Source organism: Elephas maximus, chromosome 17, assembly GCF_024166365.1.
Source record: "Elephas maximus indicus isolate mEleMax1 chromosome 17, mEleMax1 primary haplotype, whole genome shotgun sequence".
Taxonomy (NCBI): Eukaryota; Metazoa; Chordata; class Mammalia; order Proboscidea; family Elephantidae; genus Elephas; species Elephas maximus.
In genome coordinates this window covers 20,369,455-20,385,189 of record NC_064835.1, presented here as the reverse complement: position 1 = coordinate 20,385,189, position 15,735 = coordinate 20,369,455, and positions in this window count along the sequence as shown.

Below are 15,735 nucleotides of genomic sequence, written 5' to 3'. Positions count from 1 at the left end.
TTCCTCTGGGCAGTTTCTGGAGGAAGAGAAGAAGAAATTTGAGGTAGGTGTTTGTTTAAGCAGTATGAAAAAGATGCAAGTCTTATTCAGGTATCTCCGATTCTCTCTTCTGTCCCTGCTTTATGTTGGAAGTTAAGGACCCTGGGGTTCAAGTGTTATGGATCATGCAAATAAACATCAGGTGGAATTATATCTTCTTTTATTTCTGTGCTTTAAGAGTGGGTCATAGTACTGACCGGCCTCTGAACATTCAAAGAACTATTCTGATGACTTAGAATATTGAGTGTTCTGATCCCTGGTGGTACAATCGCTTAGCACTGGGCTGCTAACCAGAAGGTTGTCAGTGCAAACCCACCCAGTGACTCTGCTGGTGAAAGACCTGGAAGTCTGATTCTGTAAAGATTACAGCCTAGAAAACCATGTGGCTTGTTCTACTTTGTCACATGGGATCGATACAAGTTGAAAATTTACTCATTGGCACCTAACAGCAGTGACAACAACAAAGCACTTTCCATGCCTTATTTGCAATTCTCTCAACTCTTCTGCAGAACAAATCCTACCAGGAAATAGACAGGTTACCATCAAGTTGATTTTGACTAATTTCGACCCTATGTGTATCAGAGTAGAACTGTGCTCCACAGGATTTTCAACGGTTGATTTTTTGCAAGTAGATCAACAGGACTTTCTTCCAAGGCACATTAACCATTTGCACTGTCCAGGGATTCCACAACAATTACTAGTATACTGATTTTATATATTAGCCTCATAGTGGTTAAATAATGCCCATAGTTCGGCATATTATAAACAAGTGATTGTGTATGAGAGAAGGCCTACTGTCTCTACATGGGTCCATCCCCTTTTCACCATCTGTTTCTTCTTTTAGCTCCTCATGTCTGCTCTCCTGTCTTATCTTTTTGTCATATCAGAGAAACCATTCACTTCAATTAATATAAGGAAAATATTAATTTAAAGTGCAAAAATAATGTACTGACCACTCATGTAGGCTGGTTTCCCTGTAGAGAGAACCTTGTTTACTGGTAACAATTCAAAAGAATACAAATAGTGGGTCTGGAAAGTAACTGAATGGCTAAATTATGTATATCACTCAAATTCAGCCGCACATTCTAGAAGGAAATGCATTTTCTAATGAGGAGAATCTGGGCATGATCACCCTGGTTGGACTCACTTGCACACACCCATGTACTATTTCCGCAGTTTGTCCTTCATTGATCTCTGTTATTTCACAGTCATTACCTCCAAAATGCTGGTGAACTTTGTGACAGAGAAGAATAGAATCTCCTACCCTGAATGCATGCCTCAGCTCTACCTCTTTGCCTTTTTTATTATATCAGAAAGTCATATGTTGGCTGTGATGGCATATTTAGTTCTCTATGACTAAATGTAAAACTCAGTCATTCCCCAAAGACTATGTGCTGCATACTATTGCATAACTTGTCATGGTCCATGATCTTGGGGCTTTTGTTCTGGAGGAGCAAGGCTGGAGAATGGAAATCTTGCATGGTATTTAGACCGTGTTGTCCTTGCATGTCTTAGGCAGGTTTGCTTAGTGTATTTTGCACTCTCTTTCAAACAGATCTTTTATCACTCCCACAATGCCTTAAGGAAACCCTAGTGGTGCAATGGTTAAGTGCTACGTCTGTTAACTAAAAGGTCGGTAGTTCACATATGCCAGGTGCTCCATGGAAACTCTATGGGGCAGTTCTACCCTGTTTCATAGGGTCTCTATGAGTTGGAATCGACTGGATGGCAGCAGGTTTTGCTTTCTTTGTTTGATGGCATTAAAGACCAAAGCAAAAAGAATGTGCGCATCTCTGAGATGCAAGTGGTGAAAAAAGTTGATGAGTTCCTGACACGGGATACTGTGATGACTGTTCAATATTCAAAAGAAAGAGATCTAAAAGATATCATCAAAGATTGATGGTGTATCAAAAGCAAGGAAATGTGTTTGAGAAAAGAACTAATATGAGGGTGATATTACTAGTTATTACAGAATGATATTATTCAGTGTTTACCATGTGATTAGAACTGTCCAGGTACCTCATAAATAACATTTGATATATTTTCCCAGCAACCCTATACGGTAGGAGCTTATTATTCTCATTTCATAGATGAAAAAACTGAAACTGGAGAGACTTAAGTGAATTGTTCATGGTGACTCTGTGGATTTTTAATATAAAAGTCAAGGATGGTTTGCTAATAGTACAGATAAATTTGATATACTGATAGGAAATTAAAGTAATAATAAAAGACTTGGACTAATACTGATAACTTCTGGGGGTACCATTCTCCTAAAAGAAAAGCCTGTTGCAAAATACACGCTAGATTCAAAGAACATAAGAGCTGGAAAAATTGGGATAGCAGTAATTAATATTTTTGTGTTATTCCATTTAGACTAGCATCTGACTAGATCCTACAGAGATGAGTCCTGCACTTTTCATTTATCCCTGCTGAGATTGCTGTATGAATGGTGGATGGATAAAGGGACATAACAAAGTTCACAATTTGAAATAAGTCAAAGTCATTATCTTTCCCAAATCGTCAATTCCATCTAAAATTCTCCTATTATAAGAGCAAGGTGTCATTTTGCCACTAAAATGTTCACTGAAGGTATTTGTGTTCTCACTGTATAATAACTGAAAACAGTAAAAATAAAGCCAAATTTGCACCTTTTGTGGAGTCGTCTGCTTTCATGTTCCAAGATGTTTCAAGTACAATACTAAGACAAAGGTTATTATAAAGTAATCACATGCTTTCTACTTTGTGGATTATTGCTCAAATTAAAGTCATCTAAAATTTTAAATAATTATATTTTGAAAGTTCTTTTTTTGTATGTTAACAGGAAATCATTTCCTCTTGTTGAAGCTTCTTATCTATAGGAGTAGAGTTTACCCATGATTGTGAAGGAATCCTTCTAGAGTGAGGGCCTGCATAAGAATGTTGCAAAATCATGATTTTAAAAGTGATTTGTCTAGAGTTTAGTCACAGTACCAGGAAAAACTGCTTACCTTCTCAGCTACACAATTCCTTGACTTGTTCTGAAAAATAAAGTGAGATTTGCAATCATTAAAAATGTTGCTAGCGAGGGGGCGGAGCCAAGATGGCGGACTAGGCAGACGCTACCTCGGACCCCTCTTACAACAAAGACACGGAAAAACAAGTGAATCGATAACATACATAACAATCTACGAACCCTGAACAACAAACACAGGTTTAGAGTCGGAGAACAAACTAATACAGGGAAGCAGCGATTGTTTCCAGAGCCTGGAGCCAGCGTACCAGTCAGGTACGGCACAAGCACAGAGACCTGCTCCACCCTCCTGAACTAACCCCGGGAGGGGGACCAGCCGGTTCCACAGGCGGCGTGGGACTCAGCCGGTAGGAGAAGTCCCCGGGAGGCAGTGACTGGTCTTGGAGCAGAAAGAGCAGCATCCGAGCCGGGGAACCGTCCCGCAGGGATTTGGACTGGACGCAGGTACGCCATAAACACGGAGAGTTGCTCCACCCCCCTGAACTAACCCCGGGAAGGAGACCAGCCGGGTTGCGCGGGCGGCGTGGGACGCAGCCGGTAGGAGAAGTCCCCGGGAGGCAGCGACTGGTATTGGAGCGGGGAGAACAGCGTCCCAGCCGGGACACTCGGTCACGGCACAAGCACGGGGAGCTGCTCCACCCATCTGAACTAACCCCGGGAGGAGGCCCAGCTGGTTCTCAGAGGGCGGCACGGACACGCGGCTGGAGGGACGAGAAGTCCCCGGGAGACAGCGACTGATTTTGGAGTCGAGAGTGCACCGTCCCAGTAGGGGAGCCTTGACGCTGGGCGTGGGGCTGGAAGCGGAGGATCTGACTGTGACTCCAGCGGGCCAGACCCCCCGGGGGCAATCTCCACACAGCCAGCACACATAGGCGACGCGCCCGTGGGAATCTCAGATATAATAGTCATTCCAAGCAAGACAAGCAACTCTGGCTATATTCTGAGGTGCTACTCTCCTATCTCTCTGTTCCCTCCCCCACCCTCCCCAGGAGGCTTCATTAACATCTGAATAGCCTGAGCCAGAGGGAGAACTCTGATAGGGATCTGACTGCATTTTTTTTTTAGCGGATTTTCTGGAAAAACTAGTTTCCCAGTGATGGCTCGGAGACAACAATCCATATCAAACCACTTAAAGAAGCAGACCGTGACAGCTTCTCCAACCCCCCAAACAAAAGAATCAAAACCTTTCCCAAATGTAGATACAATCTTGGAATTATCAGATACAGAATATAAAAAACTAATTTACAGAATGCTTAATGATATCACAAATGAAATTAGGATAACTGCAGAAAAAGCCAAGGAACACACTGATAAAACTGTTGAAGAACTCAAAAAGATTATTCAAGAACATACTGGAAAAATTAATAAGTTGCAAGAATCCATAGAGAGACAACATGTAGAAATCCAAAAGATTAACAATAAAATAACAGAATTAGACAACACACTAGGAAGTCAGAGGAGCAGACTCGAGCAATTAGAACGCAGACTGGGACATCTGGAGGACCAGGAAATCAACACCAACATAGCTGAAAAAAAATCGGATAAAAGAATTAAAAAAAATGAAGAAACCCTAAGAATTATGTGGGACTCTATCAAGAAGGATAACCTGCGGGTGATTGGAGTCCCAGAACAGGGAGGGGGGACAGAAAACACAGAGAAAATAGTTGAAGAACTCCTGACAGAAAACTTCCCTGACATCATGAAAGACGAAAGGATATCTATCCAAGATGCTCATCGAACCCCATTTAAGATTGATCCAAAAAGAAAAACACCAAGACATATTATCATCAAACTCACCAAAACCAAAGATAAACAGAAAATTTTAAAAGCAGCCAGGGAGAAAAGAAAGGTTTCCTTCAAGGGAGAATCAATAAGAATAAGTTCAGACTACTCAGCAGAAACCATGCAGGCAGGAAGGGAATGGGTCGACATATACAGAACACTGAAGGAGAAAAACTGCCAGCCAAGGATCATATATCCAGCAAAACTCTCTCTGAAATATGAAGGAGAAATTAAGATATTTACAGATAAACACAAGTTTAGAGAATTTGCAAAAACCAAACCAAAGCTACAAGAAATACTAAAGGATATTGTTTGGTCAGAGAACCAATAATATCAGATATCAGCACAACACAAGGTCACAAAACAGAACGTCCTGATATCACCTCAAGTAGGGAAATCACAAAAACAAACAAATTAAGATTAATTAAAAAAAAATACACATAACAGGGAATCATGGAAGTCAATAGGTAAAAGATCACAATAATCAAAAAGAGGGACTAAATACAGGAGGCATTGAACTGCCATATGGAGAGTGATACAAGGCGATATAGAACAATACAAGTTAGGTTTTTACTTAGAAAAATAGGGGTAAATAATAAGGTAACCACAAAAAGGTATAACAACTCTATAACTCAAGATAAAAACCAAGAAAAACGTAACGACTCAACTAACATAAAGTCAAGCACTATGAAAATGAGGATCTCACAATTTACTAAGAAAAACGCCTCAGCACAAAAAAGTATGTGGAAAAATGAAATTGTCAACAACACACATAAAAAGGCATCAAAATGACAGCACTAAAAACTTATTTATCTATAATTACTTTGAATGTAAATGGACTAAATGCACCAATAAAGAGACAGAGAGTCACAGACTGGATAAAGAAACATGATCCATCTATATGCTGCCTACAAGAGACACACCTTAGACTTAGAGACACAAACAAACTAAAACTCAAAGGATGGAAAAAAGTATATCAAGCAAACAAAAAGCAAAAAAGAAGAGGAGTAGCAATATTAATTTCTGACAAAATAGACTTTAGACTTAAATCCACCATAAAGGATAAAGAAGGACACTATATAATAATAAAAGGGACAATTGATCAGGAAGACATAACCATATTAAATATTTACGCACCCAATGACAGGGCTGCAAGATACATAAATCAAATTTTAACAGAATTGAAAAGCGAGATAGATACCTCCACAATTATAGTAGGAGACTTCAACACACCACTTTCGGAGAAGGACAGGACATCCAGTAAGAAGCTCAACAGAGACACGGAAGATCTAATTACAACAATCAACCAACTTGACCTCATTGACTTATACAGAACTCTCCACCCAACTGCTGCAAAATATACTTTTTTTTCTAGCGCACATGGAACATTCTCTAGAATAGACGACATATTAGGTCATAAAACAAACCTTTGCAGAGTCCAAAACATCGAAATATTACAAAGCATCTTCTCAGACCACAAGGCAATAAAACTAGAGATCAATAACAGAAAAACTAGGGAAAAGAAATCAAATACTTGGAAAATGAACAATACTCTCTTGAAAAAAGACTGGGTTATAGAAGACATCAAGGAGGGAATAAGGAAATTCATAGAAAGCAAAGAGAATGAAAATACTTCCTATCAAAACCTCTGGGACACAGCAAAAGCAGTGCTCAGAGGCCAATTTATATCAATAAATGCACACATACAAAAAGAAGAAAGAGCCAAAATCAGAGAACTGTCACTACAACTTGAACAAATAGAAAGTGAGCAACAAAAGAATCCATCAGGCACCAGAAGAAAACAAATACTAAAAATTAGAGCTGAACTAAATGAATTAGAGAACAGAAAAACAATCGAAAGAATTAACAAAGCCAAAAGCTGGTTCTTTGAAAAAATTAACAAAATTCATAAACCATTGGCTAGACTGACTAAAGAAATACAGTAAAGGAAACAAATAACCCGAATAAGAAATGAGAAGGACCACATCACAACAGAACCAAATGAAATTAAAAGAATCATTTCAGATTATTATGAAAAATTGTACTCTAACAAATTTGAAAACCTAGAAGAAATGGATGAATTCCTGGAAAAACACTACCTACCTAAACTAACACATTCAGAAGTAGAACAACTAAATAGACCCATAACAACAAAAGAGATTGAAACGGTAATCAAAAAACTCCCAACAAAAAAAAGCCCTGGCCCGGACGGCTTCACTGCAGAGTTCTACCAAACTTTCAGAGAAGAGTTAACACCACTACTACTAAAGGTATACCAAAGCAGAGAAAATGACGGAATACTACCCAACTCATTCTATGAAGCCACCATCTCCCTGATACCAAAACCAGGTAAAGACATTACAAAAAAAGAAAATTATAGACCTATATCCCTCATGAACATTGATGCAAAAATCCTCAACAAAATTCTAGCCAATAGAATCCAACAACACATCAAAAAAATAATTCACCATGATCAAGTGGGATTTATACCAGGTATGCAAGGCTGGTTTAATATCAGAAAAACCATTAATGTAATCCATCACATAAATAAAACAAAAGACAAAAACCACATGATCTTATCAATTGATGCAGAAAAGGCATTTGACAAAGTCCAACACCCATTCATGATAAAAACTCTCACCAAAATAGGAATTGAAGGAAAATTCCTCAACATAATAAAGGGTATCTATGCAAAGCCAACAGCCAATATCACTCTAAATGGAGAGAACCTGAAAGCATTTCCCTTGAGAACGGGAACCAGACAAGGATGTCCTTTATCACTGCTCTTATTCAACATCGTGTTGGAAGTCTTAGCCAGGGCAATTAGGCTAGACAAAGAAATAAAAGGTATCTGGATTGGCAAGGAAGAAGTAAAGTTATCACTATTTGCAGATGACATGATTATATACACAGAAAACCCTAAGGAATCCTCCAGAAAACTACTGAAACTAATAGAAGAGTTTGGCAGAGTCTCAGGTTATAAAATAAACATACAAAAATCACTTGGATTCCTCTACATCAACAAAAAGAACACCGAAGAGGAAATAACCAAATCAATACCATTCACAGTAGCCCCCAAGAAGATAAGATACTTAGGAATAAATCTTATCAAGGATGTAAAAGACCTATTCAAAGAAAACTACAAAGCTCTACTACAAGAAATTCAAAAGGACATACTTAAGTGGAAAAACATATCTTGCTCATGGATAGGAAGACTTAACATAGTAAAAATATCTATTCTACCAAAAGCCATCTATACATTTAACGCACTTCCGATCCAAATTCCAATGTCATATTTTTAGGGGATAGAGAAACAAATCACAAATTTCATATGGAAGGGAAAGAAGCCCCGGATAAGCAAAGCACTACTGAAAAAGAAGAAGAAAGTGGGAGGCCTCACCTTACCTGACTTCAGAACCTATTATACAGCCACAGTAGTCAAAACAGCCTGGTATTGGTACAACAACAGACACATAGACCAATGGAACAGAATTGAGAACCCAGACATAGATCCATCCACGTATGAGCAGCTGATATTTGACAAAGGACCAGTGTCAATTAACTGGGGAAAAGATAGCCTTTTTAACAAATGGTGCTGGCATAACTGGATATCCATTTGCAAAAAAATGAAACAGGACCCATACCTCACACCATGCACAAAAACTAACTCCAAGTGGATCAAAGACCTAAACATAAAGACTAAAACGATAAAGATCATGGAAGAAAAAATTGGGACAACCTTAGGAGCCCTAATACAAGGTATAAACAGAATACAAAACATTACCAAAAATGATGAAGAGAAACCTGATAACTGGGAGCTCCTAAAAATCAAACACCTATGCTCATCTAAAGACTTCACCAAAAGAGTAAAAAGACCACCTACAGATTGGGAAAGAATTTTCAGCTATGACATCTCTGACCAGCGCCTGATCTCTAAAATCTACATGATTCTGTCAAAACTCAACCACAAAAAGACAAACAACCCAATCAAGAAGTGGGCAAAGGATATGAACACACATTTCACTAAAGAAGATATTCAGGCAGCCAACAGATACATGAGAAAATGCTCTCGATCATTAGCCATTAGAGAAATGCAAATTAAAACTACGATGAGATTCCATCTCACACCAGCAAGGCTGGCATCAATCCAAAAAACACAAAATAATAAATGTTGGAGAGGCTGCGGAGAGATTGGAACTCTTATACACTGCTGGTGGGAATGTAAAATGGTACAACCACTTTGGAAATCTATCTGGCGTTATCCTAAACAGTTAGAAATAGAACTACCATACAACCCAGAAATCCCACTCCTAGGAATATACCCTAGAGATACAAGAGCCTTCATACAAACAGATATATGCACACCCATGTTTATTGCAGCTCTGTTTACAATAGCAAAAAGTTGGAAGCAACCAAGGTGTCCATCAACGGATGAATGGGTAAATAAATTGTGGTATATTCACACAATGGAATACTACGCATCGATAAAGAACAGTGACGAATCTCTGAAACATTTCATAACATGGAGGAACCTGGAAGGCATTATGCTGAGCAAAATTAGTCAGAGGCAAAAGGACAAATATTGTATAAGACCAATATTATAAGATCTTGAGAAATAGTAAACCTGAGAAGAACACATACTTTTGTGGTTACGAGGGGGGGAGGGAGGGAGGGTGGGAGAGGGTTTTTTAATTGATTAATCAGTAGATAAGAACTGCTTTAGGTGAAGGGAAAGACAACAGTCAATACATGGAAGGTCAGCTCAATTGGACTGGACCAAAAGCAAAGAAGTTTCCGGGATAAACTGAATGCTTCAAAGGTCAGCGGAGCAAGCGCGGGGGTCTGGGGAACATGGTTTGCGGGGACTTCTAAGTCAATTGGCAAAATAATTCTATTATGAAATCATTCTGCATCCCACTTTGAAATGTGGCGTCTGGGGTCTTAAATGCTAACAAGCAGCCATCTAAGATGCAGCAATTGGTCTCAACCCACCTGGAGCAAAGGAAAATGAAGAACACCAAGGCCACACGACAACTAAGAGCCCAAGAGACAGAAACGGCCACATGAGCCAGAGACCTACATCATCCTGAGACCAGAAGAACTAGTTGGTGCCCGGCCACAATCGATGACTGCCCTGACAGGGAGCACAGCAGAGGACCCCTGAGGGAGCAGGAGATCAGTGGGATGCAGACCCCAAATTTTCATAAAAAGACCAAACTTAATGGTCTGACTGAGACTGGAGGAATCCCGGCAGCCATGCTCCCCAGACCTTTTGTTGACACAGGACAGGAACCATCCCCGAAGACAACTCATCAGAAATGAAAGGGACTGGTCAGCGGGTGGGAGAGAGACACTGATGAAGAGTGAGCTAATTATATCAGGTGGACACTTGACATTGTGTTGGCAACTCTTGTCTGGAGGGGGGATGGGAGGATAGAGAGAGAGGGAAGCAGGCAAAATTGTCAAGAAAGGAGAGACTGAAAGGGCTGACTCAAGAGGGGGAGAGTAAGTGGGAGTAGCGAGTGAGATGTATGTAAACTTATATGTGACAGACTGGATTTGTAAACGTTCACTTGAAGCTTAATAAAAGTTATTAAAAAAAATGTTGCTAGCTTATTAGATATGCTTCTGAAAAAACTAAAAAATGTCTTAGGGATTGGTAAATGCTACAATTTCAACCTTTTATGGTGTTTATGTTTATTGGGTTTATGGTGTTGTATCCCTGCAGAGCTTCTCTTTGAGATACCATGAAGGCATTGACATGATGAATACAATATTATTTGTACATCTTAAGCTGTCCTTAGATATATCATACCTTAAGCAGTATAATAAATGTAACATCAAATAATAAGATTTTTAGGGCTGAAAACAAACTGTTTGATGGATTACAAAATTCTCAAAGCCACTTTACATTGAAAAATTGTTAGCTATCACATTGCAAAATGAATACTGTCAATTGTAGTAATGAAGTATGGTAAACATTCAAAAGAAAATAATAATTCATTTCATTTCAAACACACACACATAAGATAGTGCAGGTACAACATAACATACAAACATTTTGAGCACTATTAAAATTTAAGTTTTTTAAATCATTCTAGATCCTGTAGTAAAATTTGAGTTCTTTCTTATATATTATATCCTAGTGTATAAAAACCATCTAAAGTTAAAATAATATCTTTTGTAGATTATTTTTTCACAGAGAGTCCTAAATTAAGTCACTTGAATCATTTTTCACAAATAAATAAATTATATTTTAGATATTTCAGAACTTAGTTTTGTTTTCAAAAAGATTTAAAAATCTACTAGCTAAGAAAAAGAAAGTTCTGAAATCAAGGAAAAACAAGTTTAAAAATTCAAAACAATACCTCCCTAAGAAATCTGAGTGGTGCAGGGCATGAATTTTAAACAAAAAATGTGTTTACAATATAAAACCAAAAAACCTAACCTACCACCACTGAGTCAATACTGACTCAAATCTATTAAAAAAAAAAAAAAAGTAGTAACTGTCGAGTTCACTCTGACTCATGGCAACCCCATGTGTGTCAGAGTAGAACAGTGCTCCACAGGGAATTCAATGGCTGACTTTTTTGGTAATAGATCTCCAGAAAACGTGGTGCCAAGAGGACAGAGTAGTCAGAGGCTCACGGTGGTCCCTCTTACAAGAAAGCCCCCCAAAAAACAAGTGAATCAATTATATACGACAGTCCGGGAGTGCTGAACATAAAGCATGAAGTTGAGGCATTGTACTGAGCAGCAGGAGAAGGAAGAGACATTTTAGAAGCAGTGAGGAGATGCCAGACCTGACCCTGCAGGAACCAGCACCCTGCAGGCCAGATCCATTGGTGAGAATGTGGGGATGTGAGCAGTGGCATTCGGGACATGTTTTCCACAGTGGGAGAGACTGAGCGATGGAGAGTCCACTGATGCCTTCAGAGTCTGTGAAAGGCAGTACTCAAAGAGCGAAAGATAAGTATGTGTGTCTAATCTACTGTGTGGATATAAAACACCCCTTTGGGAAAAAATTCTCCCATTTAACTGACCTCTCCCCAAACTGCATCAGGTCCCAAGCTGGCTTCAGTGATAGCTGCTTTCCCTGGGCTGGAAGTAAGACCTGTCAAGTATCCTGAGCCATTCTCCTGCCTTGGAGAAGGAAACAATTAGCAAACAGGGAAAAAATAATTTGCTGTCTCCCCTAAGCTGGGAACTCAGGGCAGAAGTAGCTCCTTTGCCTAGACACAGGCATAAGGGGCCCGCAGATTCTAAACGCCTCTCACCACTACATAGACCTCTGTGGGGCCATTTCAACAGCATACATCCTCATTAGCACAGTATAACAGGGTATATACCTGAAGTCCAACTTCAACTATTTCAGCTATATGGTGGAGAGGCAGGCATATGACATCTGACACTGCTCTATCTAGTAATCAGAGTCCTCACCTATCCACACCAGGGGCCTGAGGACTGGTGGCTCCACCCATTCCACCTTGGTACCCAAGAGAGGGTCCAAATATGTGGTGCCTCCTAGTCCTTATAGTCAACAGCATTGAGTGTCCACATTCCAGCTGCAAAACCCATCCACCTACACACTCTAGGGAACAGGGACACCTGTTCCTCACAGACATACAAGGGCAGCTGTCAGATCCCTGCTTTGCTCTGCATGTGTCCCCCTACTGCAGCCAGATACCTGTGCCTGCACCAATCACACCTGCTTGTCTAAGAGTGTAGGTGAGATTATGCATCACACACTTGGTGTCTGACTACCTGGACAACTGAGCTGAATCCATACAAGAAAAGTAAACAGATTCCTGGGCTAATATACCTATAACAACTCTAACTACCTAGTAACAGGACATTACAGCTTCAAAGGCACCAATAAACAAACTAGCCCACAGGAGCAGCCTGTCTGGGCACATCAAAACAAAACAAAGCAAGAAGTTGGACATAGTAAGCAAACATAAAATAAATAAATACAATAACTTATTGATGGCTTGGAGACAACAGTCAATATCAAATCATATAAAGAGGCAGACCATAATGGCTTCAGCAAGTGCCCAAAACAAAGAATCAAGAAATCTTCCAGATGAAGATAATTTCCTAGAATTACCAGAGGTTGAACATAAAAGATTAATATACAGAACTCTTCAAGAGATCAGGAAGGAGATCAGGCAAAATACAGAACAAGCCAAGGGATACACAGACAAGGCATTAGAGGAACTTAAGAAGATTAGAGAAGAGCATAATGACAAACTTAATAGGGTGCAAGAATCCATAGAGAGAAAGCAAACAGAAATCCAGAAGATTAACAATAAAATTCAGAAGTAGACAACTAATAGTCATAGGAGCAGAATTGAGGCAGTGGAAATCAGAATTAGTGAGATTGAAGATAAAGCACTTGACACGAACTTATGTGAGGAAAAAACAGACAAAGGACTTAAAAAAAAAATGAAGAAGCCCTGTCTTAGTCATCCAGTGCTGCTGTAACAGAAATACACAAGCATATGGCTTTAACAAACAGAAATTTATTTTCTCACAGGGCATCAGCTCCACGGGAAGAATTTCTGTCTCTGTCAGCTCTGGAGGAAGGTCCTTATGATGCATCAGTCTTCCCTTGGCCTGGGAGTAATTCAGCACAAGTACATCAGGTCCAAAGGACACACTCTGCTCCCCGCCCTGCCTTCTTGGTGGTTTGAGGTCCTCCTCTCTGCTCACTTCCCCTTTCTTCTTATCTCCTGAGAAAGAAAAGGTGGTGCAGGCCACACCACAGCGAAACTCCCTTTACATTGGATCAGGGAGGTGACTTGTGCAACAGTGTTACATTCCACCCTAACCCCTTTAACCACAGGCAGAGATTATGATTTATAACACATAGGAAAATGACAAAATGGAGGACAACCACTCACCACCTAAGCAAGTTGACGCATATTTTTGGGGAACACAATTCAATCCATTACAAACCCTAAGAATTATGTGTGACTCTATCAAGAGGAATAACCTATGAGTGCTTGGAGTACCAGAATACAGTGCGGGGCGGGGGGGAGAAAATATGGACAGAATTGTTGAAGACCTGTTGGAAGAAAACTTCCCCGACAGTGTAAAAGATGAGAAGATATTTATCCAAGATGCTTATTGAACCCCACACAAGGTAGATGCCAAAAGAAAGTTACCAAGACATATTATAATCAAACTTGCTAAAACCAAAAATAGAGAATTTTAAGAGCAGCTAGGAATAAATGAAAAGTCAGCTACAAAGGAGAACCAATAAGACCAAGCTTGGACTACTCAGCAGAAACCATGCAGGCAAAAAGGAAATGGGATGACATATTTAAAGCCTTGAAGGAAAAAAATTGCCAGCCAAGAATTTTATAACCAGCAAAACCGTCTCTTAAATATGAAGGTGAAATTAGAGCATTTCCAGATAATCATAAGTTTAGGGAATTTGAAGAAACCAAACCAAAATTACAAGAAATACTAAAGGGAGACCTCTGGTTAGAAAATCGATAACATCAGGTAACAACTCTAGACTAGAACATAGGACAACGCAACCAGATACCAACCCAGAAAGGGAAGTCACAACAATAAATCAAAGCTAAAACACTCAACACAGGGAAACAGAGATGTCATTATGTAAAGGGTGAAACATTAAATAGAAAAGAGGGACTAAAAATGTAGTCATAGATCTTTTACATGGAGAGAAAGTCAAGGCTATATGAATAAACAAAAGTTTGGTTTACACATAGAAAAATGAAGTATATATTAAGTTAACCAAAATGGAAAATGACAATCTTACACATCAAAATAAAAACCAAGAAAAACATACTCAGCAAATACAAAAGCAAGGACAATGAAAAACAGGAAACGACAATATATAAAGAAAAACTACTCAGCACAAAAATTAAGAGGAAAAAAGAAACTGTCAACAACACACACACAAAGATGTCAAAATGATAGCACTAAACTGATACCTGTCAATAATCACCCTGAATGTAACTGGACTAAAAGCAACAATAAAGAGACACAAAGTGGCAGAACGGATAACAAAAAAACACAATCGATCTATATGCTGCCTAAAGAAACATACCTTAGACTTCAAGACACAAACTAAAACTCAAAGGATGGAAAATATATATATATCAAACAAACAACAACCCAAAAAGAGCAGGTGTGGCAATATTAATTTCTGACACAATGGACTTTAAACTTAAATCTACCACAAAGGATAAGGAAGAACACTATATAATGTAATGATTCAGGGGTCAATATGCCAGGAGGATATAATCATAATAAATATTCATGCACCCAAGGACAGGGCTCCAAAATACATAAAACAAACTCTCACAGCATTGAAAAGAGATAGATGGGTCCACAGTAATAGTAGGAGGCTTCAACACACCACTTTCCATGAAGGACAGAACATCCGGAAAGAAGCTCAATAAAAACACAGAAGATCTAAATGCCACAATCAACCAACTTGACCTCATAGACATATGCAGAACACTCCACCCAACAGAAGCTAAGTAGACTTTCTTTTCTAATTCACATGAAACATTCTCCTGAATAGACCACATATTAGGCCATAAAACAACCTTTAACAGAATCCAAAACATGGAAATATTACAAAGCATCTTCTCTGAGCATTAAGCCATAAAAGTAGAAATCAATAACAGGAAAAGCAAGGAAAAAAAAAATCAAACACATGGAAAATGAACACTTTGCTGAACAACTACTGGGTTATAAAGAAATTAAGGATGGAATAAAGACATTCATAGAATCCAATGAGAATGAAAATACTTCCTATCCAAACCTTTGGGACACAGCAAAAGCAGTTCTCAGAGGTCATTTTAGAGCAATAAAGGCACACATCCAAAAAGAAGGGTCAAAATGAAAGAATTATCCCTATAACT